The sequence below is a fragment of the Asparagus officinalis genome, chromosome 4, assembly GCF_001876935.1.
Source record: "Asparagus officinalis chromosome 4, Aspof.V1, whole genome shotgun sequence".
Taxonomy (NCBI): Eukaryota; Viridiplantae; Streptophyta; class Magnoliopsida; order Asparagales; family Asparagaceae; genus Asparagus; species Asparagus officinalis.
Genome location: NC_033797.1, coordinates 60,899,640 through 60,904,748, shown reverse-complemented (window position 1 = coordinate 60,904,748; position 5,109 = coordinate 60,899,640).

Here is a 5,109-nt window from a genome sequence, read left to right as displayed (position 1 = left end):
AGCTAGCACTTCAGGAGAGGCTTTGTCGACGAGAGGAAGGAGTTCATATCAAAGATGTGGTAATAGAGGTAGGTCAAAGTCTAGAGGCTACTACCAATTAGCGAAGAACCAGTGTGCTTTCTGCTAAGAACAAGGATATTGGAAGGGAGATTGCCCGAAGCTCAAAGAGAAGGAGAATAGCAAGAAGAAGGGCCTGAAGGTCAATGTGGTGAATGTCGCTAGATATGATAATTCAGATGATTCATGCTTTTCTCTATTGATTACTTCAGAGGCGAACCATGCGGATGCATCAGATTGGATGCTGGATTCTAGCACTACTTATCATGTGACTCCCTGGCGAAATTGGTTTGTATCTTTCGAGAAGCTCGATGGGGGTGTGGTAGTCATGGGAAATGATCAATCATGTGACATTTGTAGGATATGTACCGTTAGGGTTCAAATGCATGATAGAGTTGTTTGTGAATTGAATGAAGTGAGATTTGTTCCTCAGCTGAAGAAGAATCTTATTTCTGTTGGAACTTTGGAGGCAAAAGGATTCAATGTGACTTTTAAGAATGCTATAGCAAAGGTTACTAAGGGGTCTTTGGTAGTGATGAAGAGAATACATAGTAGGAATATTTATTATCTGAAGGGGAGCATCAAGATTGGCCAGGTAGCTTCAGCTATTTCAGAGGCGAACGCGAGCAGACTTTGGCACTACAGGTTGGGGCACACAGGTAAAAAGTCAATGCAGGCTTTGTGCAAGCAGAGGCTATTAAAGGGAGCCAAGAGTGGTTAGATAGAATTTTGTGAGCACTTTATTCTTGGCAAGAAGATAAATGTGAAGTTCGGGATAGTCATACATAGGACGAGAGACATTTTGGACTACGTGCACACGGATGTTTGGGGTCCCACTAAGACGACATCACTTGGTGATCGATATTGGTTCGTTATGTTTATTGATAAATATTTTAGGCATTGTTGGGTGTACACCATGATGAAGAAGAGTGAAGTCCTAGAGATATTTATGGAGTGAAAGAAGAGATTGGAACTGCAGACTGGAAAAAAGATTAAGATGTTGTGATTCAACAATGACGATGAGTACGCTTCAAACCCCTTTTAGCAGCTATGTCTAGACGAGGGCATAGAGAGACACTTCACAATTATTCATACGTCGCACCAGAATGGGGGTGACAGAGAGGTTGAATCGGTCTTTACTATAGAAGGTCCAATGTTTGTTATCGCAGAACGGTTTGAAGAAGATCTTTAGGATTGATGCATTTTCTTATGCGAGCCACCTCATTAATATGTTGCCTTCATCTGCGATTGAGGGAAAAACCCCTATGGAGATGTGGTCGGGAGAGCCAACACACAACTATGGTCAGCTCAAGGTATTTGGATGCCCTGTATTTTATCATGCGAAGACTAATAAATTGGAACCTCAAGCTAGAAAGGCCATATTTATGGGATTCAAGCATGGTGTCAAAGGATACAAGCTTTGAGATCCAGTTAGAAAGAAGATTGTGCTGAGTAGAGATATCACTTTTGATGAGGCTTTGATCTTGAAGCTTCCTAGCTCTTATCAGGTGGAGAGCATCCCGACAGAGGAGATATCACAGGTGGTAGAGATTGATGCATCTTCACGGAGTCCAGATTGGATCGTATCTATTAGAGTGCTGACTGAGGTGACGTTAGGTGAGCACAGTGATGATTTGGATGATACAGATTTAGCAGAGTAGAATAACGATGACTCAGGTTCAGGATTCGATTGCGGTTCGGCTACCTAGAAGAGACATAAGGATGCCAGCGAGGTATATACAGACACAATCGTTACATATGCACTTTCGGTGGAGAGAGTTGATGAGATGGTTCCTACTACATTCAGAGAGGCCGAGCAGAGTTCGGAGGCTGATTGGTGGCAGGAGTCTATATAGGAGGAGATGGAGCCTCTTCACAAGAATAATATATGGGAGCTTGTCGAGCTTCCAAAGGGGCGGAAGGCTATTGATTGCAAGTGGGTATATACGAAGAAGGAGGGCACTAAGGGCACTCTCGTGAGGTTCAAAGCTAGGTTGGTATTGAAGGGCTATGCACAGGAGGAAGGTATTAGCTACAATGAGGTCTTCTCTCCTGTGGTGAAGCACTATTTAGTTTGGATTTTGCTAGCATTGGTGGCACGGTATGGTTTGGAAATAGATCAGTTGGATGTCAAAATAGTACTTCTTCATTGTGTTCTTGATGAGGAAATCTATATGAGTTAGTCATTGGGGTTCCGAGCTGCAAGGAATGAGAAATTGGTTTGTAGGTTGAAGAAATTATTATACGGGTTGAAGAAATCTCCGAGACAGTAGTATAAGCCATTTGATGGGTTCATGATCAGCTATTCATACATTAGGAGCCAGTTTGATCATTACGTGTACTATCACAAGTTGAATGGAGGTGTGTACATTTACTTATTACTTTATATCGATGACATGTTGGTTGCTTCCACTTCTAGAACCGCGATAAATAGATTGAAGATTCAGCTTTCGAGCGAGTTCGAAATGAAGGATTTGGGTAAAGCGAAGTGCATTTTAGGGATAGAGATCGACATAGACAGAGATAGGGGTAGAATTTGTTTGACACAAGTGGCTTATTTGAAGAAGGTTCTACAGCGGTTTAATGTGAATATGGAGACGAAGCCAGGTAGTGTACCTTTGGGAGCCCATTTGAAGTTTTTAGCTGACCTTTCACCAAAGACAGTTGAAGATAGAGAGTTGATATCAAAGACTCCATATGCGAGCATAGTTGGAAGTTTGATGTATGCCATGGTTTGTACGAGACCAAATTTGTCACAAGCAGTGAGCATGGTTTCGAGATACATGCATGACCCAGGTCCAGGTTATTAGAATGCCGTGGGATAGATTTTAAGGTACATTCGATGTACTCTTAATGTTGGTTTGGTGTTTGAACGAGACACCAGTGGTGAGCAATCGTGTATTGGTTATATTGATTCGGACTACACTGGAGATTTGGATAAATATCGGTCGACGACGGCGTATGTGTTCACTTTGACATGTGCGTCGGTGTGTTAGAGATACACCTTGTAGTCTACGGTAGCTTTATCGATGATGGAGACAGAGTATATGACGATTACGAAGACTGTTAAGGAGGTGATTTGGCTTCAAGGACTTTTGGAGAATCTTGGTCTTTCGCGGCGATCCGTCTCCATTTATTGTGATAGTATGAGTGCTGTCTATCTGGCGAAAAATTAGGTCTTTCATGCGAAGAGGAAGCATATCGACGTTCGTTATTACTTTGTTCGGTATATTCTTGAAGATGTGGATGTGAAGCTCGTGAAAGTTCACACAAAAGACAATCCAGCGGATATGCTCACAAAGGTGGTTCCAAGTTTAATCATTATAGAAACTTATTACAAATTCATGATTGTTGAGGTCGTTCGTGACCATTTGGATGAACTACGGGCGGCTTGATCCCTTGTGAGAGGGGGTACGTAGGCAACCACATTGGTGTAGCCGGATTTGGTGAAATGATGTATTGGTGCTCATGTTGGTGTCGGCTCAGTTTTTGGAACACTTCGCTGAGGTGGATAATTGTTAAAGATGGTGAAGAAAACAAGACATGCAGAGAAGGAGGCTCATCGGTTGACTGATCGGGTCTGATCGATCGACCGATTCGACCGCTAGAAGATTACAGGAGTTTCGGGATGATCGACTAATGCATTTGATTAGTCGACCAATAAACATGCACAAGCAGGTATTGAAGCCGATCAGTCGACCAATGCACCCCTATCGGTCGACCGATAGCGGGTAAAACGGGTAAACCTGTTCCTAGCCTGTTTTGGAGTTGGTTTTGATATAAAAAGAAACACATTTTGTTAGAGTGGTTATCAGAGAATTTGAATTGTTTTGAGTACTTTGTGAGGGAGATATTGAGGGAGTTGAGATCTTTGGTTAGGGTTATATTTGTGAGATTGTGTGAGTCGTAACCAGTTGTATTTCTCCTTCATATTGTGGAATCTCCTCATCCTCTCCCCGTGGACATAGGCAATTGCCGAACCACCTATATCTCTATGTTTGGTTTGATTTGTGTCGTATTTTGGTGAATTATACTCGTGTTTGGTTTTGGTTTTCTTCTCTCATCGCACGCCGACTCGTTTGGTGTTCGTGCACACTTCCGCACAGCGCACAACACTGATACCAACTAACGTAGCATAAAAGTGATAAATTTTGAAATCCACCATATGGTGCTCTTTGAATATACAAAGAACTATTTCCGAATCCACGAAGAAAATATAATAAAAGAATTTTTATTGATAAAATTGATCTAATAATTCTAGGGTTACATGTCTCTTCTTAAATAGAAAAATAAAATAGACTCCTAATAAAACTAGAATTACAAAGAAATAAAAAGTATTAAATTCTACTTTAAAAAGACTCCATAGAACATAGGAAACAAATCAGTCCAGCATGAATCAAAATTAAAATTCTTTTCTAATCTAAATTGACTTCAACTTTATTACTAAAAATAAATAAAAGCTGAATTTTCAGATTTCTGCCAAAATACAATGATACTTATGTGATTTCGGTAATATGTCAATCTTATTTGACTCTGTATCGTAAAGATAGACGATTTTCATATATAATATGTTAGAATCATCCTTCCGAAGTAGAATATATGATCTTTATTTGCGGGCAAGTCAATAAAGTATTTGCATCCACCTTTTACTTATAATGCTCCTATTTTTTCATGAATTTGTTCGATGTGTGTCCTACATCAAGTTATGTCCTTTTGATTATTTGAGCATAAATTTTCTCTCTGTCTCAAAATATTATGAGAAAAAGTTCAATTGAAATTATTTAGTCAAAATCAACCCTGAAACATATAATTGATGCTTATTTTCTTTGTTATCGTACCATCATCATCACCACCACCACCATCATCTAAAGACATGCCCAGCTCTGGGGTTGTGCAAAAGGAGTGACCGCACAGGGCCCCCAAAAATTAGGGGCCCCAAAAAAATCCCATCACCTATATCTACCGTACCTTTTCTACTACCCAATTGAATCTCAGCCATTCATTCACACTCAAAAACCCTAAAATCCCTTCAATCCTCAGTCCCAAAGCTCA